Source organism: Lithobates pipiens, unplaced genomic scaffold (assembly GCF_037356315.1).
Source record: "Lithobates pipiens isolate NorthernLeopardFrog02 unplaced genomic scaffold, aLitPip1_a1.2 Scaffold_27, whole genome shotgun sequence".
Taxonomy (NCBI): domain Eukaryota; kingdom Metazoa; phylum Chordata; class Amphibia; order Anura; family Ranidae; genus Lithobates; species Lithobates pipiens.
In genome coordinates, this window is record NW_027507788.1 from 170,324,498 (window position 1) to 170,347,920 (window position 23,423).

Consider the following 23,423-nt stretch of genomic DNA (forward strand, 5'->3'; position numbering starts at 1 on the left):
TCGTTTAAAGTCGTTTCCAGGCAGTTGAGTTTAGAAAAAAAAATTGGAAAGCAAAGAAATGCATTCAGGACGGATGTTCAGAGGTATTTGAAACGCCAAATGCATATAACAGCTTGTAAACGCTTGTAAACGTGGTAACTCGTGTTTAGCCACGTTTTGTTTACAGCTGTTTATTTTTGAAAAAAAAAAAAAAAACGCTTCTAAACGTAAAATGCGGTAAAAAGGACATTTTTAAACATTGGTTAATATCTGTCAAGTTAAATCATTCAGGAGAGGTTGTAAGACTTCCAGTGTACATTAAGCCTCAAAGAATATTTCATTTGATACATGTTTAAAGTGGTTCTGCACCTTTAAAAAAAAATATTAAAAGCCAGCAGACGGTTACTGTCTTATTGTTTTTACTTGAAATGTTCAATAAAAATATTTTCAACACTAAAAGCCAGCAGCTAAAAATATTGCAGCTGCTGACTTTTAATAAATTGACACTTACCTGTCCCAGGGTCCAGCGATGTCGGCGGCCGATTACGAGCAATCGCTCGTCTTTCTGCTGCACCCACCGCCATCCTCTGTCAGGGAATCGGGAAGTGAAGCCTTGCGGCTTCACTGCCCGGTTCCCTACTGCGCATGCGCGAGTCACGCTGCGCGTCTCTGCTGGTACCCGCTGTGTCCTGGGAACTGTGTGTTTCCCAGAACACAACGGGGGGGCGGGGCATCTGCGGCGGTCTTGTCCCGGAAGTGGGTGCAGATACCTGGATTATCCAGGTAACTTCACCCCCTCCCCCCTGAAAGGTGCCGATTGTGGCACTGGAGGGGGGAGGGATCAGATGAGCGGAACTTCCACTTCAGGGTGGAGGACCGCTTTAAATGTAACCTTAATTTTACCATGTTTGGAAAACAGATTCAAAACAATTGTGATCACATTGTTTATCATTAGATTAATTAACAGCATATTTTGTTATTACTCGTTGTGCTCTCCTTGCCAACTTATCATTGATGTCTCATTCCAGCTACATTCTTTCATGAGACAGAGAAAAAGGAGGGGGGCAAAGGATGGGGTCACATCTGTACAGAACTAACATGACACACACACAAGAACTAAAGGTTCCAGCATTCACACACATACACGATTATCTCTCTAAAATTGCTTACATTTTTCCCATTTGTACACAACACATGAATATCATTCTATCACTTTCTTTTAATGCTCTTTAATATTTCCATTCTTAAATTAGTTTTACCTCCCTAAATTCTGCTTTACTTATTATGTTCTAATATCCTTTGCATCCCATGTATTGTAACCCCTTCTTGACTTACTCTAGCTTTTATGCTCAGATAGGCAGCCATAGTGCTCATCCCATCTTCCCTCTCTGGACAGCTTATTGGGGGTTATTTACGAAAGGCAAATTCACTTTGCACTGAAAGTGCACTTGGAAGTGCAGTCGCTCTAAATCTAAGGGGTAGATCTGAAATGAGTGGAAGCTCTGCTGATTTTATCATCCAATCATGTGCAAGCTAAAATGCTGTGTTTTCTTTAACTTGCATGTCCCCCTCTGATCTATAGCGACTTTACTTTGAAGTCACTTGCAGTGCAAAGTGGATTTTCCTTTAGTAAATAACCCCCATAAAGCATTCTGTTTTGACTCTCATTTCTCTGTTTTGGCTTGTTCTCGTGTTTTTTAGACTTTACTAGTTGTAGTGCCTGACTCTAAATTCATCCCACAACTTAACATCAAAATTTCCCTTTCTGATTAGTGTTAATTTGTCTATCACCCTTGATCCATCCTGCTCACATAGATAGCTGTTCCTCTAGCTATTTATCTTCATGATTCTTAGTCCCTGTGGACTTGGTAACCCAGTTACCCATTGTTGATCCCTGTCCACTTTAGCCATCTATCTAGGGGCTCAGTAAAGGTGGAACCGCACCTTCGCTTCTCATATTTTCTAGCACTCCTCCTTCATATATTTAGGCCAAAATGTATTCTGCTATATTTCTTTAGTAAAAATAACCCAAACTGGTGTATGTTATAGTCTACAAACTATGGGATATATATTTGAAAATGAATCAATCCTGATGTACTGACTCGTGTCTTGAGACCATTACACTTGGCTACCGCTGAATGAGGTTTAGTCGTACATCTTCATGGCTAAATAAACTCTCAGGCCTCATTTAGACTTATGCTCCATACACACGGTTGGACTTTCCGACGACAAAATCCGTTTGATTTTTTCAGACGGATTTTGGCCCAAACTTGTCTAGCATACACGCGATCACACAAAGTTGTCGGAAAATCCAATCATTCTGAACGCGGTGACGTAGAACACGTACAACGGGACTATGAACGGGCCAGTAGCCAATAGCTTTTGTCTGGTAATTTATTCTGAGCATGCGTGGCACTTTGTCCGTCGGCATTGTCTACACACAATCAGAATTTAAACAACTGTATTTTGTTGTCGGAAAATTTTGTGCGTTGGAAAATCTGACGGAAGTCAGATGGAGCCCACAGACGGTCGGATTTTCCGACAACATGATCCGATCGCACATTTTGCGGCAGAAAATCTGAGGGGGGGCATTAAAAATGGGTAAAGCTGCATTTTTAGTGCCCCGACCCAACATCCCCTCCTCATCCTTTAAGATACAATGGCAGCAAACGCCGGTGTTCCCATGCGATGTTCCATGCCAAAGGAAAAAATTACATTTTACATTTGGGGGCTTGCTGTGAATTACGAAGTGCTGCAGATACCCTGCACCATCATACACTATGCGTGGTTGGGCGCATTTGATCAAACAGGCAGTGAGGAGGCATTACTCTGCCTCCTTACTGCCTGTAAAACTGCTACATTTTCAGAGGAGTATTAGTTGTAGACCACCACCTTCTAGCAATTTGGTGGTTACATCCCTCACTGGCTGCTGCACTCTTCTCCCTGGCTACCTCCGGGTGCTTCGTTTTCAGCCTCTTGATAGGCTGAGGGTGGAATGATGTAATCCCATGCATGTGCACAGGAGTCAGTCATTCTGACACAACCTGAGTGCGTCAGGCATGAGCAGCTCAGTGTGTATTCAATAGAAGGCTGTGAGCAAGCAGGTAAGTGTTTGTTACTGCAGAAGAGACATTGCATGCCTCTTCTGCAATGAACAGCCGCCTGCTCATAGTTTAATGTCTAAAGTTTTCACCTTTTCACAAAAAATGAAAAGGTGAATTATTGCTATACACCCTCCCAATTCCACACTGTACTTACCTTCCTGGGGGATGAGCTGTCGGTGCCCATGCAGTCCTGGTATTTGAAATCCCCTTTATTCTCCCTCTTCTCAGCACTTGGGGCAATACATTGACCAATTAGAATTACTCTGATCTGTTGCACAAAGAACGGGGAGAAAAGCAGGATTTCAAATCCCTGGACTGCTGCATAGGCACTGACAGCTCATTACCCAGAAAGGTAAGTACAATGGGTGATCGGAGGGTGGGGATGTACAGTGTTAGTTCAAGTTAAAGTGGTTGTAAACCCTCCCCTACAACTTTGTCCCATGTGAATCAGCATAAAAAACCCTAATGAACACGGCATGTAGATATCCCCTTACTTGCTTAATATTGTTGTAATCCTTTTTGTTCTTTAGAATGACGACACTGAGCATGCCCAGATCTCCCCTGATTTACGTCACACTCTCTATGTCTTATCTATCTGTTATCAGGACTTCCTATGTCAAGGCTTGACAAATTTGCTTGGCATCTAGGAGCCAGCTAAAAAAGTTAGGAGCCAGGTCCATAACTTTTTTCTATTACAAGGGTTTTTTTACATTCCTTGTAATAGGAATAAAAGTGACAATTTTTTTTTTTTAAAAGAACAGTGAAAAAATAAGAAAAAATGTTTTTTTAAATGCGCCCTGTCCCGCCAAGCTTGCGTGCAGAAGCGAACACATACGTGAGTAGTGCCCGCATAGGAACGCGGTGTTCAAACCACACGTGAGGTATCGCTGCGATCGGTAGAGCGAGAGCAATAATTCTACCCCTAGACCTCCTCTGTAACCCAAAACATGCAACCTGTAGAATTTTTTAAAACGTCGCCTATGGAGATTTTAAAGGATAAAAGTTTGTCGCCATTCCATGAGCGGACACAATTTTAAAGCGTGGCATGTTGAGTATCAATTTACTCAGCGTAACATTATTTTTCGCAATATAAAAAAAATTGGGCTAACTTTACTGTTGTCTCATTTTTTTAATTAAATAAATAATTTTTCCCCAAAAAAAGTGCGCTTGTAAGACCGCTGCACAAATACGGTGTGACAGACAGTATTGCAAGGACCACCATTTTATTCTCTTGGTTGTTAGAATAAAAAATACATATGTTTAGGAGTTCTAAGTAAAGGGGAGGAGATGGGCGGGCAGTGAAAGCTCCATTAGCATTGCTGGCTGTCATACCAACAGCCACCACTAGATGTCGCCAGATTCCAGAAGGAAACATAGGAACGCAGAAGGCCTCAAAGCCGCGGCCTCAATTAGCGGCTGGCGGCGGCGCGGCCCGACGTGATCACACTGGGGGGTGTGCACGGAGACAGGATACCCCCAGCTCCAGGCACCAGGTCGCTAATTCTAGTGCCCGGGGTTTGTCGAGCCCTGTCCTATGGCACAGCACTGAACTCCCAGCAGGCTGCTAATCACTCAGAGCTTCCTCCTACACACCATGTGACCTCACATACAGTGTAAACCAGGGAATGGGACAGCAGTATTGCAGTCTTATCAGCTGAAGCTGATGGGACTCATACAGGCAAACACTAGGTAATCAGCACAAGTAAATACTAAGAAATAAACAAGTAAGCTATGAACAGGGAATCAGGGTTGCCATAGAAACGTTGGATTGAGAAGGAGGCTTGGTTAAGAGTACAGGAAGTGCTCAACGTAAGGGCGGAAATACACTCCACTGTGGACTCAGAAAACAATACTTAAGATGGTGCATCCTAAGCCCTGGAAACAAGTTTTTTAAAGTTTCTTTAAACAGTAAGTAATATGGAATTTGGGCTGGATTACAGCGGCTATAGTCTGATAATTACTTATTATAATGGACTAAATGAAAAGAAGCATCAGAGTGGCAGAGTTTACTTGCTCTTTAATTCTTCCTCTAGGGTCCTTTTTATACGAGCCTCTAAAGCGGGTGGATGAAAGGTCTGTGTCCGCTCAGTTTATGCAGAGCAGATACAGACACAGACCGCTCTGCTCTATCCTCAGTGGGATGTAAATGGGACTGCCTGTCCTTTTTACATCCAACTGGCTTCCCCTTCTGTTTGCTTTTGGCAGATTGGATTGGAGATAGGTGGGTGTGAAAGTCAGTTTACATCCGCTGCTCCATAGGAGCAACAGAGGGTCCAATAGGTGCACCTGAAAAAAAAAACAGACAATCTGACCTATCGTGTAAAAGAGACCTAAAGGTCTAACTTTAAAGTGGTGTTGCCACCAAAAAAATAAAACTACTTAAAATTCGTAAAAAAAATCCAAAAAAAATAATTGGCAAAAAAAAAATTTTTTACTCACCTCTAAATACCGGTTGCTAGGGGGTCCGTCGTAGTCTGCCTTCTTCATTGCCCGGGCTGGTGACATCACTTCCCCTCGCGCCGCACATTCACCTGGGACCTGTCATGTGTCCCAGGTGACTGTACGGCGTATCACGGCGCCCTGCGCCGCTCGCGCATGCGCAGTGGGTGCCCGGCTGTGAAGCCACAGCCGGGTGCCCACAGTATGCATGACGGCGCCGCGAGTGGAGCGGGGAGCGAGGGGGGGGCTTCGTTCCCCCGCATCGCTGGACCCTGGGGCAGGTAAGTGTCCGATTATTAAAAGCCAGCAGCTGCAGTATTTGTAGCTGCTGACTTTTAATTTTTTTTTTTTTAGGGGGTACCCCACTTTAAGTTTAGTTCCTCTCTAAACTCATTCCTAGCATGACACACATGAGTGTGCTCATGTGTTTGGTTTTTGTTTCTAGAAGGACCCACATGCACATTAAAATTGAAAAAAAAATTCCCAGTGCAACACAGTGCAGGGGTCTACAGAAGTTTGTGTTGTGGTGCATCAGATTTAAGGGCATTTTTTTGAATTTCCATTAGATATACAAAATCAGGGCCATCTTTAGTATAGATTGGACCCTGGGCAAAAAAATTCTTAGGGCCCCCCCATGCAATTTCCCTCTCCACCTGCTCTGAGACATACAGTAAATAGCAGCTAGACTTAAAATCAGTTTTCTGTATCAGATCAGGCAGCAGTTGAGATTGGTTGTCAGCAGTTACAGCATCATATCATTACTGCTTACTGACTAGTTGCTAGAGGTTACAGCACATCACCTCCTCACAGCAGGGGAGCATGATATACATAGGAATGCTGCCTTTATTTGCATACCAATGCTGCCGGCCGCAGCTATTTACTTAGTATTGTCGCCGCTATTTATATACATGTAAGCATAGGATCTGCAGGTGAGTCATCTACACACAACAATAGGGCAGAGCTGGGCAGCATTAGTACCAGCACTTCACACTGAGATATCGGGACACCGCACAGGAATAAAACTTCAAGGGATAAGGGAATTTAAACTGGGATAGTTGGCAAGTATGAGGCAGCTGTTTTGGGCCCCACAATGACAGGGCCCAGGGCAGCTTCCCCTTTTGCCCTGCCTTAAAGACGGCCCTGTACAAAATGCATATGCAATGTGGGCGAGCAGCATGTGCTGACCTGCACTGCAATTTACATCTGCACACACAGTCACATGCATAGGCATGAGCAGAGCCTACATACAGTATCTCACAAAAGTGAGTACACCCCTCAGATTTTTGTAAATATTTTATTATATCTTTTCATGTGACAACACTGAAGACATTACACTTTATTTCAACGTAAAGTAGTGAGTGTACAGCTTGTATAACAGTGTAAATTTGCTGTCCCCTCAAAATAACTCAACACACAGCCATTAATGTCTAAACTGCTGGCAACAAAAGTGAGTACACGCCTAAGTGAAAATGTCCAAATTGGGCTCAAAGTGTCAATATTTTGTGTGGCCACTGTTATTTTCCAGCACTGCCTTAACCTTCTTGGGCATGGAGTTCACCAGAACTTCACAGGTTGCCACCGGAGTCCTCTTCCACTCCTCCATGATGACATCACAGAGCTGGTGGATGTTAGAGATCTTGTGCTCCTCCACCTTCCATTTGAGGATGCCCCACAGATGCTCAATAGGGTTTAGGTCTGGAGACATGCTTGACTAGTCCATCACCTTTACCCTCACCTTCTTTAGCAAGGCAGTGGTCATCTTGGAGGTGTGTTTGGGGTCAGTGCCGGGACAAGGTCACCCAGTGCCCAGGGCGAACATATCAAATTGCGCCCCCCCATTTACAGTGCAAGGGTTCAGTAGCAAGTGATGCAGAGCTCAGGAATGGGAAAAAAACGTATTAAGGATTGTAGAAATGGGGTTCAGGAGACTTCTATAAAACCCAAGATGCTATACATTGCAGCTTAACAATCATTCGATGTGGTAGCTGCATTCATTTTATTTTAGGCTTTTCCCCTCTGTTTTCACCTGGTGATCTGGCCAGTGGCACACATCCTGTATTAGAGTACCCCCAATCTGGATAAAGGAGCACAGAAGGCACAGCCAATAGCAGCATAGTCAATCTAGGAAGGAGAGTAGTGTTAGATGTACTAGCAGATTTAGCAACACAAACACGTTGAAGCCAAACTCTCTAGCCTATGGAAAACAGGATTACACATTCTCCAAACTTCAGCACACTGGACTCCTACTTTCTGCTCTTCTGTCTAAAGTAAACATGGGAAAGAGAATGAGGAGGACACACTCTGACACACAGGGGGGGGGGGGGGGGGGGGGCTCTGACACACACAGGGGGATCTGACACATGGGGGGGGGGGGCTCTGACACACACAGGGGGATCTGATACATGAGGGGCTCTGACACACGGGGGGCTCTGACACACAGGGGGATCTGACACACAGGGGGGATCTGACACACACGGGGGGGCTCTGACACACAGGGGGGGTTCTGACACACAGGATGGGGGCTCTGACACACGGGGGGGGGGCTCCGACACACGGGGGGGGCTCCGACACACAGGGGGATCTGACACACACGGGGGGCTCTGACACACGGGGGGGGGGGGGTTCTGACACACAGGATGGGGGCTCTGACATATGGGGGGGCTCTGACACACAGGATGGGGGCTCTGACATATGGGGGGCTCTGACACACAGGATGGGGGCTCTGACACACAGGGGGGGTCACTGACACACAGGATGGGGGGGCCTCTGATTCCCAACAATGTCTATGGCATTTGCCGCTTGCTGAAATAATGTTTCCTCAGCTTTTATCCCCAGTCTGCTCATGTACAGAGCTCTATGCCAACACCTCAGCTCTTTGCTGGAAATGTGGGGCTGACACACAGGATGAGGGCTCTGACACACAGGGGGGGCTCTGACACACAATGGGGCTCTGACACACAGGGGGGGCTCTGATTCCCAACAATGTCTATGGCATTTGCCGCCTGCTGAAATAACGTTCCCCCAGCCCTTATCCCCAGTCTGCTCATGTACAGAGCTCTATGTCAACACCTCAGCTCTTTGCTGGGAACGTGGGGCTGACACACGGGGGGCTCCATACACTGACATCAGACAGGGCTCATAGGCACAGGTAGTTTTCTTTCATTGCACAGTTTATATCAGGCAAATCATCTAGTAAGTACTCAGTGAGACATATCCTGTGTTCAGGATGGGAGACAGCTGAGGGGGAGATAGTTAAGCACTGGATCCCCTCCCCCATACACAAGTATTGGATGGATCAGCAGAGAACATTAACAACTGAAAAGTCCCAGAATATCCCCAACATATATAAGAATTGTTCTTCTCTTTTAGTAAACCTGCTCTGCATAGTACAGGACGGGTTTACAGCACAGCCAGGTACAGTTTGGAAAGAAGCGCAGTGGGACTCACATGGAAGAAACCTGCCATCCATCCTGTGAGATCTTCATGTTGGGAGAGCCGTGTGATGTATGGGGGGGGGGGGGGGGGTGGGGGTGGGGAGCAATGATCAGGACTGCACTGTTGTCTTCTTGCTCCGCCCACCTGTAGAGGAGCTCTCAAGCCCCAGAGAGGGAATTCTGCTCCCTCTGTGCCAGGATGTGGTTACCTCTGTAGAGAGGAGGCAAGCAATATGTATGGGCGCATCCTCACCCCACTTTTTGGGCAGGCTGTAGCATTGAGTGGAGCCATAACCTAAATATTCTCTGCCCAGATTCCTCTGCATTCTGCTGCCGGTGACCCAGCGCCCCCCTCCCACACCCCGCCCAGGGCAGCCACGCCTCTCGCCCACCCCTTGTACCAGTGTTCTGGCAGATAGTGTCCTGTCATCATATAGCGTCCGCCCCGTATTGCGCATGCACAGTACGGAGCGGACAAAGCTTTCGGAAAATCTCCAAAGCTGAACGGCGCCTGCGCTGTGAATGGAGGTGGTAGCCCCCACCATCCAAGCGGACATAGGGTTGTGAATATTAGAGGGCCCCTCGTGGCAAGCGAAGGCTCGGCCTCGCTTATATTCCTACTCTATGTCCACTTGGATGGTGGGGATAGAACCTGTACTCACGGCGCAGGCACCGTTCATCCTCTGCAATTTTCGTAATCTGTGTTGCTGTGTACTGCGCATGAGCAGTACACAGCGGACACTATCGGATGGGGGACCTTATATGATAGGACACCGGCCCTGTTTGGGGTCATTATCATGTTGGTATACAGCCCTGCGGCAGAGTCTCTGGGGGGAGGGGATCATGCTCTGCTTCAGTATGTCACAGTACACGTTGGCATTCATGGTTCCCTCAATGAACTGTAGCTCCCCAGTGCTGGCATCACTCATGCAGCCCCAGACCATGACACTCCCACCAACATGATTGACTGTAGGAAAGACACACTTGTCTTTGTACACCTCACCTGGTTGCCGCCACACATGCTTGACACCATCTGAACCAAATAAGTTTATCTTGGTCTCATCAGACCACAGGACATGGTTCCAGTAATCCATGTCCTTAGTCTGCTTGTCTTCAACAAACTGTTTGCAATCTTTCTTGTGCATCATCCTTAAAAGAGGCTTCCTTCTGGGACGCAGGCTTCCTTCTGGGATGCAGTGTGCAGCGTATGGTCTGAGCACTGACACCCCCCCCCCCCCACCCCTTCAACCTCTGCAGCAATGCTGGCAGCACTCATACATCTATTTCCCAAAGACAAACTCTGAATATGACACTGAGCATGTGCACTCAACTTCTTTGGTCAACCATGGTGAGGCTGTCCTGTTAAACCTCTATATGGTCTTGGCCACCGTGCTGCAGCTCAGTTTCAGGTTCTTGGCAATCTTCTTATATCCTAGGCCATCTTCATGTCGAGCAACAATTATTTTTTTCATATTCTCAGAGAGTTCTTTGCCATGAGGTGCCATATTGAACTTCCAGTGACCAGTATGAGAGAGTGAGAGCGATAACACCAAATTTAACACACCTGCTCCCCATTCACACCTGAGACCTTGTAACACAAACGAGTCACATGACACCGGGGTGGTAAAATGGCTACATGGGCCCAATTTGGACATTTTCACTTAGGGGTGTACTCACTTTGGTTGTCAGTGGTTTAGATGTTAATGGCCGTGTGTTAAGTTATTTTGTAAATTTACACTGTTATACAAGCTGTACACTCACTACTTTATATTGTAGCAAAGTGTAATTTCTTCAGTGCTGTCACATGAAAAGATATAATAAAATATTTCTAAAAATGTGAGGGGTGTACTCACTTTTGTGTGATACTGTAGGTCAGACCTGCAATTGGTGCTTGTTCACATCCGTGCAAAATGCAGTGCCTGAGAAAGTGCCTATCTGTTGTGCCAACATGTGTCAAAGAGCCTATTGAAGACAACAGCAATGTGAATCCAGACAAATGGAAAAGTGTTAATGGGGGGAAAGTTTTTGCCCCAAAGTGGTGGAAGTCATGGATGGAGCCACACGTGGAGTCCATGCGGTGGTGACATTTCTTTGATCTGACTCTCCTCCTGCTCCCCTCGCAGTCACGTCTGCATTGAAGAAGTGTGTGGCTGTTTGGCGTCAGTTAGAAAGGAGCTCCGGCAGATTATTAGCATTAAATTAGGCCGCTACCAAGTAACCCTCACAGTCACTTTTCCATCTCTATCCTCGTCTGTCACTCCGCCACCTTCTGTCTCCTCTTTTGTCTGAAAGCTGAAAATGACTGCAGCTGAACACAAGGACTTTGTGTGAGTCCAGGAGGTGAACGGTGGCGTACAGATCTGTGATACTTATTACCGCACACAGACATACTCCTCTCCTGCGCTGTGATCAGCATTTCTGTGTCTCCCAATCAGATGTTACGGCTATGGCACACATTCCACCACCTGATCGGCCTTTCGGTAACAGTCAGAGCCACTATTGCTGTGTACAAGGTTTGTGGTTACATGCAGTTACATTCAAGGGGAATAGGGAAGGTGCAGGTGCATTAGTTCTTTGCAAATTCTGCAAAGAATCAAATGTTTTCAAGGTTTTTTCCTGTGTTGGATGAATGTTTTTCATTGATTTCAAACGGCAGATAGTGCATTTGGCCACTAGATAGTGCTAGGTATCATAGGATTTTCCTATGATACTTACCACCATCTAGTGGCCAAAAGTGATATTTTTCCATTTAAAATCAATGAAAATCAGCCGTTAGATATCATACGATTTTCCTATAAAACTTTGCGCCATCTAGTGACCAAATGTTGCGTTTTCTGTTTTAAGTTAATGAAAAGCATTTGACAATTACAAAGCCTAATAATCAGTTTGTTCTCTGCTGGTATAGAACAAATGTACATGTACTTTAGCAGACGTAATTTTATAAATATACCCCCAACATTGGTACTGGGTACTTACAACAACAAAAAATTGGGTCAAGGCATAGATGTCAAGACCCCAATAACCACCCTATTGGGGCTCCCGTGGCCTGTACCATATATCAAGTTAAAAAAAAACAGTTTATTATTATAAAAAAAACACAAGTTACAAAAATTTCCACAAATTAAGTTAAAAAAATGAAATCATGATACCCTTCTCCCAGTTAAAAAGGCAATGTTGTCTTGGTCACAAAAATTACAGTAGTCCCTGTCTATGAAAATCGCAACCCAAAGCATACAAGATAAACTATTCCAAAATGGTTTGCTCCGAAGTCAAACACAGAACCCAAGAGATTGAGATGTAAAACACACTTTTGATATTCACTCTCCAATACACCAACACAATGGCATCGAAAATCAGAAGGGCCTCACAAACAATAAGACTCAATAATTAATGTATGTAAAATGTGTCCTTTGGAGTCCGTCTTTCTAAAAATTACAAAAGGATAGCAGTGGTAAGCAAGTCAGCAGAGCAAATAAAGCTTGCAGTGCATCAAAGTTCTATAACTTTAAGCAGATTGTGCTCAACCGACTAGCGGAAAGATTATTAGCTTAATTCAATTAGGGAATCCTCACTTCATATCCATGCATTAATCGGTTAAAGAACTGAGGCTCCTCACTGCAGGGAAGCAATCAACAGAAATAGCAAAGAGTCATTCAGACAGGCGGCACTAAAACTTAGCATGGAGCAGCCACAGAGCATAAGAATCAGCATAGTCATTACATAACATGCACAAGGATTCAGGCTGGTAGGCAATGTAATCACTCCACCTGCCATCATGGGCTTGCACAGCTTCCTCTTACCATTTCTAGACCTCCAGACAATAATAACATGAGCTCACGCTTTAGCACATTGGGTAACTCTGCCCTGGCACGTCCTGACAAAGCTGAAGTATGCCTGTGTGGTGAAACGCGTTGACCTCATCAGGCTCTGCTGCCCTGATATCACAGTGGCCACACCCCCAGCATTCCCGGGACCCCCATTAAGGTGGTTATTATTGGGTTCTTGGCATCTATGCCCTGACCCAATTTTTTTTTGTTTTAAGTACCCAATGCTACTTTAGCGGGTGAATTTATAAAATTAGCCTAGCAAAAGTGCATTTACATGGTTCCATACCTGCAGGGTAGGAATTGATTGTTATTTTGTAATTACACGCTTTCTTGTACAGTACTTGTCAAATGATATTTCATTGATTTTAAAAAGAAAATGCCTTGGCCCAATTTTGTTTTTTGTTATAGGTTGATACGGTCACGGGGGCTACACTTATATTTCCAGTGAGCTGGCATACTGTATTGAGTGGACTCTTACCTCTGTTTTTTGTAATTTAGGGCACTGGGTACTTTTAAGTATATTCCAATCACACTCCTTTCTGGATACAACTGTGAAGGCTTGGTTTAGCCCTTCCTTCTCTGAGCTGGCCGCTCAGCTGTTGACTAATTGCCAGCTCCTATCTCTCTCCACAGTTATTCAGCTGTTGATGATCCTGCTCGTCAGTCCTGCCTACTTAAGCCGTCCAGGCCAGGGGACCTCTGCCGTCACCTTGGTCACATCACAAGAAACTATCTCCTGTGTTCCTGTTTAAAGACTGGCTTTGCTGACATCCCTTCTGGCTCCAGATCCTGCTTGCTGTTCCACTACTTTGATCCCTGACTTCTGGCTTGGCTGACTATCCATTCCAGTTACTGAACTTTGGCTATGTTTTGACTACGTTTGTTCTTTTTACTTGTATTATTAAACAAGTGTGATTTAACTGTACTTCTGTCTCGGTCTGATTTCATGGTTTCTGACAACAACCTGAAGAATAAGGGTCTTGCAGTAACAACCGGCTGGTTAACATTTGTCAACACAGAAGGAAGTCTATGCTACCAGTACACCTTGGATCCATGAATAGTCCAAGCATGCCATGACATGGTTGACAGTAGGGGTCCTGTGTAGTTTTGAAATGTTGCATCTGCACTTATTGTGATGTGAGGGCTTTAATAAATTCTTGGACTACATGTGGCTCCAATGTGTGCTGGCAACACATGCTTTCTTCTCTCAGCCAGACACCCCTCCCCTTTCCTCTCCTCATATTCTTGGAGGCTGGTTAAACAGTCGGGAGGGTGATTGAGGCTCTGTTGATGTTCTGCAGAGTGCAGCGTTTTTTGTAGAATGCATAGTAAGTAGCTAACAGTTTATTCACACCTGATGAGACTGGAAATGCACACAGTATAATGTGACATTGTGCATATTGTCGTGGATTGCCTCTCTGGATATAACACAGTGCAATTTTGGAGGTCTCTAAATTCAACGGACTCAATTAGGAGGTCAGAGCAACCAAAACTGCAGCACACAGCACATCACTTTGATGAGGCACCAGTGATATAAATAAATTGGTAAAGTACCGTGCAGTTCTGTGATTGTTTTCACTTTACCAAAATTTCTTTGAAAATATCAGAACATTCTACCAAAATTTGCCAGTTGACCAAAATGTAATGGAGTCAATAGAAAAGATGTTTTTTGTTGCAATGTGCCTTCAGTGGTTCCTGAGGGCCACAGAAGCTCCTTTCATTTATCCGGGCCAGAAAACCCCAACAGTTCCAAAAAAAAAAAAAGATTTTGTTTTTTAAGGTTTTTTGACTAGATCTGATCCCAGAGCCCGTTCCTGTGCATCTGATGTCAGCTCTCCTGGAACAGGCACATTGGACAGCATTCCTAGTGCGGCCCCCTTCCCAAATGCGACCCCATAGCAGCTTTTATGGCAATAGTTGTGCCACTGTCCAAAACCAAAACCTTTCTTTAGCTGGATGGAACAAGAGAGGGTTACGACCTACAAAAAACTTCTAGGGCTCATTTAAACATGTAATCAATGGGCAGTAAATAAAGATGGTTGTCCTGTGGTTTTACCATCCCACTTAAGCTGCAAAGGCAGCTGGACAGGGTTTACTTCCTCTTTAAGGTGCTGCATCTCATGATTTAATTTGTTGATATTCTGTTACTTTGACATGGCAACTTTTATCTTCACCAAAGCAAATCTAGAGCCAGAACTTTTTAGTTTTGGGTGAAATGGTGAGGGGCTAAGAACCCCTGTGAGGTTTTCAGTGCTGTCTGGGGGAAAGCATCCTCTCTATTTGTTTTGGTCGCCATCCAAAAGTTGTCACTAGAACAGGAATAGAGTGAAAACTCTTTCAATGTGGATACTAGTTCTGATAACAGCTAAGAGAGGAATTCCCTTTCGAGAGATTGCCTCTCACTTCCTGCTGTATCTACAGAACAGGAAGTGAAGGGTAATCTCTAATATGGCACATGAAAAAAATAAAAGGGATTTTAACCCTTTCCTACTCTATCCAAAATTAAAAAACTTTTGACTTTTAGATATACCTTTAAGTGGAACACTATAATAATGTATACACTATATTGCCAGTATTGGGAGGTCTGCCTTTACACGCACATGAACTTTAATGGCATCCCAGTCTTAGTCCGTAGGGTTTAATATTGAGCTGGCCCCTTTGCAGCTATAACAGGTTCATCTCTTCTGGGAAGGCTGTCCACAAGGTTTAGGAGTGTGTCTATGGGAATGTTTGACCATTCTTCCAGAAGCGCAATTGTGAGGTCAGGAACTGATGTTGAAAAGAAGGCCTAGCTCGCAGTCTCCGCTCTAATTCTAATTCTTCTACCTTGTTGAGGTCAGGACTCTGTGCAGGTCATTCAAGTTCCTCCACCCCAAACTTACTCATCCATGTCTTTATGGGCCTTGCTTTGTGCACTGGTGTGCAGTCATGTTGGAACAGGAAGGGATCATCCCCAAACTATTCCCACAAAGTTGGGAGCATGAAATTGTCTAAAATGTCTTGGTATGCTGACGCCTTAGGAGTTCCCTTCACTGGAACTAAGGGGCCAAACCCAACCCCTAAAACCACACCATAAACCCCTCTTCACAAAATGATTTGGACCACTGGCAATTCGTGTGCATGTAAAGGCAGACATCACAATACTTTTGACAATGTATCTTGATTAGGTCACCAGTACTTTTGATTCGTCCCCTGGTGGGGGTGTGGTCGGACATTTTTCCAGCTTTGAGCAGCGATCACCTAATGAGTAAGGCCCCATTCACACCTGAGCTTAGCGTTTTCAGAATTTTACTGTGATTTGCTGCGTTTTTTACAGCGCTTTGCCGCGATGGAAAAGAAGAAAAACTCCGAAATCTGCCTAAACAAAAAGGTTCCAGAACTTGTTTGAGCTTCAGGTGTTTTGTAGCTTCTGGCTTCAGGCATTTTGGAGTGGAGATGTGAACCATCTCCATAGAGAATAATTGATTTTTTTCCCCTTCAGAGTTTTGTAGCTTCAGGCTTCAAGCTACAAAACGCTCAGGTGTGAATGGGGCCTAAGTGTTGCTCAGTCCTGGAGTACTAAGTTGACCGTGTGTGATGGAGCTCCCCCCAGAGACTGAGATGGAAGTTGGGAGTTCGGAGAGTGTAAGTAGAGATTGACAATATTTTTTTGGAGTTGGAGGGTCTTCTTCTTGGTCTTCTTCGAGACACTCCAAACTTTACTGCCGCAAAGTGACAATGGATTCAGTGATTGCATCCAGATGACCCCCACCTCTATACATCCCAACGGTTTTCTGAGACAGAAATAGTCCAAATCAATAAATAAAATGTTTAACCGATCTCTTTTCTTTTTTTTTTTTGTTCCCTCTAACAAACTGTATCAATCAAGCGAATGCAGTCTGACTGCTCGGTGCTTTTTTTTAGAATTACTGTGCTGAAAATTGTCAGGCGCGTTACTCGACTCGCAGGAATAATCGCGTGTGATGTGTTAAATAAGTGCATTACAAACAGAGCGCTGCAGGTTCCAGGCAAATGTCAGAGTGTGCGCGCTCGCATATCAATGAGCATTTACCGGCATGGCGTACACTCATGCAAATGAAGGTGCCTTTGAGACGGGAATATTGATCATCTGATATTTTTCCCAAATCAAGAAAAGATTGCACATTAAAGCGGAAAGCCGCGCGCCAGTCCCGTCTCATCAGAAAGATTTTTTTTTTTCAGAAAAATCCTGACTAGCTTTTTCTACGGGGATAAAAAAAAAAACGAAAGAGAAAATAGAGGATCACTGTGGGGTTATGTTACTTCTGGAAGCTGTAAAATACGTTAAATATTTTATGACACCGTCGCCCTGTAAATGAGCGGCAAAACGTGGATCATCAGCTAAAGCGGCGGAGAAGACTTTGAATTAGGCCGACAGCTGTGCGCACATCACTTGCGGGAACAATGGGCCCGGCGGAGGCAGATGCACGTTTATTGTCATAGATCCCGCGGCAATTACAGAGCGACAGCACGACGTGCTGATCCGTGCTGCAGGATGGCGCCGGGCAGGTAATGAAGCGGCGAAATGCAGTCATTAAACCGCCACTTAAAGTTTCCAGAATCTAACAAAATACGCAGAAAATACGTTTCTCCAACTGGAGAGCTGGGGGACATCCAGAGCAGACTGGACTTAAAGGGGAACCTTGATCTGTCTCTGCTCAGGTCGGACACCCGGGGACACCAAAATGTTCCGCGTTCTAAAGAAAAGGACGCACTGTACACATTTACAGCCTCTAGATGGAGCTGTGACTTTACAGATTGCAGAGGGGGCAATTTATAGATAAAATAACGGCTCTTTGTTGCACCTCATTCTTTCACTTATTTCTCTGCTCATTCTGTTTTAATTTATTACATTTGGAAATGGAAACTTGCGATGTTAGTTTGAAAAATATCAAAAAAGTAGATTGGCAGATGACGAAAACACTATGCTATCAATTAAAGAGAAGAAATATCTGCAGCTGTTGCTTTTGCAGCTTCTGGCTATTCATTTTACCTGTTTGAGGTTGGAGCAAACAAAAAGTACTTCTAAATGGGTAATTTTTGCCGTTAGGTATAGCAGCCTAATGCCTCGTACACACGATCGGAATTCTGGCCAGAAAAAGACCGATGAGAGCTTTTCATCTGAAAATGCGACCGTGTGCATGCTCCGTCGGAATTTAGCTGTCTGAATTTTCGCCAGCCAAAAATTGATAGCATGTTCTCAATTTTCCCGACGGAAAAACTTTCTATTGGAAATTCCAATCGCGTGTATGCAATTCTGACACGCCAAAAATCACGCATGCTCAGATTCAACTACGAGACGTAAGCTATTGGCTACTGGCTATTGAACTTCCTTTTTCTAGTCAAGTCGTACGTGTTGTACGTCACCGCGTTATAAACGATCAGAATTTGGTGTGACTGTGTGTAGCCAAGACAGCTTGAGCGGAATTCCGTTGGCTAAACCATCAGAGCTTTTTCCGATGAGAATTCCGATCGTGTGTACGTAGCATAATAAATAGGCAAAAATGTTTGGATTAATATTCCTAGTGAAAAACAATCTCAAGATATCAGTCTTGTCCTTTCTACATTGGCCCCCGTAGTCTGGGGCCCCTGGAGGTCACTTGTGTCTGGAATTAGGTGGCAGAACAGAAAAATAACCTTTCAAGAACAATGCGGGTTGTGGAGAGCAAATCAAATTTCATCTTCTATCTTCTGTACATTTGGATTCTCCGTATGAAAAAAAAGTATGCTCCAGTCACATCTATACTGTTGCCTGAATATAAAGTGGACCTGTAAGTAACCCTATAGGTCTGTTATGAATAGACTCCATCAGTATCATTTTCCAGCAAAGCTCCACTTTTCATCAATAAAAATCCATCTTTGAGCTTCAGTTTCTATAGTTATCTAGGCTGAGATGATGTTTCCAGTCTTCTGCAGGCAGGAGGAAGCATTTCCTCAATCTCCTCTCCTCCAGAGATCACCCTGCAACATTGCACCTTCATAGCTCCCAACTGTCCCTGATTTGGAGCAATGTCCCTCTGTCCCTCTTTCCTCCTCAGTTGTCCCTCATTTTGGTCTGATCTATATAGTTGTATATAAAATGCATTTTTTATTTATCAAAAAGTGTTTCCCAGCGCTAAACCTTTCATCTGATTTCTAAATTGCTGCATTTGTAAATTCCAAAAGCCAATATAAAGGAATAGTATTGGTAAAAAAAAAAAGTACTTCTGGGTTTAAAGTGGAGCTCCACCCTAAAGTGGAATTTCCGCTCATTGGAACCCCCTCCCCCTCCGGCGCCACAATTGGCACCTTTCAGGGGGGGGGGGGGTGCAGATACCTGTATAGTACAGGTATTTGCACCCACTTTTGGCATTGATATCCGCAGAATCTGGGGATATTTACGCCATTTCCTGCGGGTCCCCCGCTGTCTGCTGGGAAACACACGGATCCCAAAGACAGCGGGGACCATCCTTATTGCGCAGCGCGACTCGTGCATGCGCAGTAGGGAACCGGGAAGTGAAGCCGCAAGGCTCCACTTCCTGATTCCCATACCCAAGATGGCGGTGGCAGCACTCGAGAGCCGATCGAGAGATCAGCTTCAGGGGCCGACATCGCGGGCGCGCTGGATGGGTAAGTGTCCTTATTTTAAAAGTCAGCAGCTGCAGTATTTGTAGCTGCTGACTTAAAAAGAAAAAGAAAACGGCGGAACTCCCGCTTTAACTAATCATTGTTTGTACACTTCTCCTTTAACCACTTCCCGACCAGCGCACGACGATGTACGTCGACAGCATGGCACGGGCAGGCATATTGGCGTACATGTACGTCCAATATTCGTTGCCGCCGTGCCATCGGGAGCGCGCCGCCAGCGGCGCGCTCCCGCGCTGGTCGGGACCCCCATGAGTCCGGTCGCGGGACCCACGGACTCGATCGCCGTGGGCATCCCCGCGATCGTCTCACGGAGCGGCCGAATGGAGGAAATGCTGTATAAACAACATTTTCCCATTCTGCCTAGCAACTAGTGACGCTGATCTCTGCTCCATGTGATTGGAGCAGAGATCAGTGTACACTAAATGAAAGCCCAACCCCCCCACAGTTAGTAACACACCCCTAGGAACACTTAACCCCTACACTGCCACCCACTGGTTAACCCTTTCACTGCCAGTGTCATTTACACAGGAATCACTGCATTTATATAGCAATGATTACTGTATAAATGACAATAGTCCCAAAAATGTGTCAAAAATGTCCGATGGGTCCCCGACAATGTCGCAGTCACAATAAAAATCGCAGATCGCCGCCATTACTAGTAAAAAAAAATAATAAAAAATTATTAATAAAAATGCTATAAAACTATCCCTATTTTGTAAACGCTATAACTTTTGCGCAAACCAATCAATAATCGCTTATTGCGATTTTTTTTACCAAAAATATGTAGAAGAATACGTATCGGCCTAAATTGAGGGAAAAAAAATGTTTTTTTATATATTTTTGGGGGATATTTATTATAACAAAAAGTAAAAAATAATGCGTTTTTTTCAAAATTGTCGCTCTATTTTTGTTTATAGCGCAAAAAATAAAAACCGCAGGGGTGATAAAATACCACCAAAAGAAAGCTCTATTTGTGGGAAAAAAAGGACGTCAATTTTGTTTGGGAGCCACGTCGCACGACCGCGCAATTGTCAGTTAAAGCGACGCAGTGCCGAATCGCAAAAAGTGGTCTGGTCTTTGACCAGCAAATTGGTCCGGTCTGAAAGTGGTTAAGGGGGCGTGGCAAGGTTTTTTCCTATGCCTACATACTTTTGCTAATAGGTGTCCCTCATTCCCATCTCAAAAAGTTGGGAGCTACTGTATGCACCTTTGTAGAAAGTCACAGGATTTACATGATTGTGACATCTGTAAGCCGGCATCTCAGTCCAAGTAGTTGATGACTATGGAAAATGCGGGAATAAAGACGGCACTGTCTTCCTGGGGAAAAGAGCAGATGTCAAAAGTACTGTGATCTCTGTGAGTGCTACCCACTGGACTAAATGTAAAAACATTTTTTTCATTAGTACATGTCCCCTAGGACAGTGTTCAGCCCCCCATGTCATTTATTTGACTCCCTAGCCTACAGTGTTAATTTTGGCAGCAAATTTCCATTTAGTTTTAGTCTTATGCCCTGTACACACGATCGGAGATTCCGACCACAAAATCCGTTGGATTTTTTCCGCCGGATTTCGTCCGAAAATTGTGTTGCATACACACGGTCGCACAAAGTTGTCAGAAAATCCGGTGACGTTTGTTCCGTTACGACAGGACTGCGTAGAGGCTAGTAGCCAATAGCTTTGGTCTCGTCTAATCTAAGCATGCATGGCACTTTGTCCGTCGGAGTTCTCTACAAACGATCGGACAAAGTTTTTTGTCTGAAAATTTGAGATCCTGCTCCTGATCCGAAAAGTCCGATAGAGCCCACACACCATTGGATTTTCCAACAATATAATTCGATCGGACCTTTTCCGTCAGAATTTCCGAACGTGTGTACAGGGCATTAGTCTTAAAGCGGGATTCCACCCTAAAGTGGAACCTCCGCTGATCGAATCCCTCCCCCCCTCCGGTGTCACAATTGACACCTTTCAGGGGGGAGGGGGGTGGAGATACCTGTCAAAGACAGGTATTTACACCCACTTCCGGGCATAGACTCCCATGGGAGTCTACGCCATTTCCTGCCCTGCCGCGTTGTCTGCTGGGACACACACGGGTCCCAGTGACAGCGCGGAGATTTCCTATTGCGCGGCGCAACTCGCGCATGTGCAGTAGGGAACCGGGAAGTGAAGCCGATTCGCTTCACTTCCTGATTCCCTCACCTAGAATGGTGACAGCAGCAGCCGAGGGCCGAGCGATCGATCAGCCTCGGCTGCCGGCATCGCTGGAACCCGGGACAGGTGAGTGTCCATTTATTAAAAGTCAGCAGCTGTAGTATTTATAGCTGCTGGCTTTTAATATTTTTTTTTTTTGGTGGAATCCCTCTTTAAGACTAAAATGGCATTTTAGTTTTAGTCCCATTTTAGTCTTCTGCAATTGTTTTAGATTTAGTCGTATTTAGTCGACTAAATCTCCAGCACATTTTATTCGGCCAAAACTCATTTTAGTTGTCTAAAATCTAATAGGTGTAATTAAATTGTAATACATTAGTTAACATTTCTCTACAATTTCCAAACTCATTATATACTGCTGGAGTGAAAAATCGAATATGTTATTTATTATGGCATTGAGGTATGAACATGCACTACAGACCAATGTTAATTTTGATGTCAAATTTCTATTTAGTTTTAGTCTAATGCCCTGTACACACGGTTAGGCATTCCGACGTCAAAATCCGTCAGATTTTTTCAGATGGATTTTGGCCCGAACTTGTCTTGCATACACATGGTCGCACAAAGTTGTCGGAAAATCCAACCGTTCTGAACGCTGTGACGTAGAAGACGTACGACGGGACTATAAACAGGCCAGTAGCCAATAGCTTTCGTCTCGTAATTTATTGTGAGCATGTGCGGCACTTTGTGCATCAGAATTGTCTACACATGATCAGAATTTTAGATCCAGCTTTCAAACTTTGTGTGTCGGACATTCTGACGGAAAAAGTCAGATGGAGCCCACACACGATCGGATTTTCCGACAACACGATCCGATTGCACATTTTCTGTCAGGAAAGTTCGACCATGTGTACAGGGCATTAGTCTTTTGACTAAAATGGCATTTTAGTTTTAGTCGTATTTTAGTCATCTCAGTTGTTTTCGTTTTAGTCATATTTTAGTTGACTAAAATAATATTCATTAAGTCGACTAAAATGTTTTAGTCGTTTTAGTCGACGAAATTAAGAAAATGGGTATTTTTCAAATTTGCTTCCTATTGGTTTTAACCCATTCCCGCCAACTTTCTCCCAGCCCTCTAAGGGTTCTAAAAGCCAGGGATACAGCAGCCAGCATTTAGGTCATGTGACCGCCATGATTGGCTGTCACAGTGGTCACATGATCGGAAAGCTCCCGATCGCTAGAAGGCATCGGGAGCTTTCTGGTACCCGCAGGCTGCCATGCTTGGAGGGCGCTCTCAGTGGTTTACACAGGACTGCATATATGCGGCCCCTTAGCGTGAAGGTCCACACACTGAGAAGCTGCATATATGCATGCGGCCTACATGAAGAGGTTAATAATATCTGAACTTATCAGATTTTTGCTGAATCCTGCTCAAACCAAACTCAGATACATTCGGCTCGTCACTGCTCAGCATGGACTGAAAAATATAATTGATGACAGGTCCACTTTAGGGAAACTCAGATTATTTTTCCAATGATTGTAAATGATCATTTAGTGCAGAATTGTTGTCTGACTGGTTTGCTGTTTTGAAAACAGAGGGGTATTTGGTGCGCTCAGGAGGTTGTCTCCAGACAGTAATAATAAAATAATGTAATGTCAAAGGTGTAAAAGAAATGGTGGCTCCCAGCACCTCTTGTCAACGTGGGTACAGCAGGCGGGCGGGGCTGGCATCACCAACCCTGGAGAACAGCAGATGATCCTGTTTACACAAAGCGCTTTATTACTGCTATCTTGTGTGTAAATAAATGGTTTATTGATTGCTGCACTTAGATGGCGCTTCTCCTTTCTCCA

At 44.6% G+C, this 23,423-nt stretch overlaps 1 long non-coding RNA gene across 1 annotated transcript in view; it reads left to right on the plus strand.

The window, feature by feature from the left end:
• The window catches only part of LOC143934345 (uncharacterized), a 137,598-nt gene extending 123,890 nt beyond the window's left edge, over window positions 1-13,708 (plus strand). The window contains exon 4 of the long non-coding RNA XR_013263251.1: window positions 13,417-13,708. This is a non-coding gene — a long non-coding RNA (uncharacterized LOC143934345). The remainder of the gene's footprint in view (window positions 1-13,416) is intronic.
• Window positions 13,709-23,423: the final 9,715 nt, after the last annotated feature.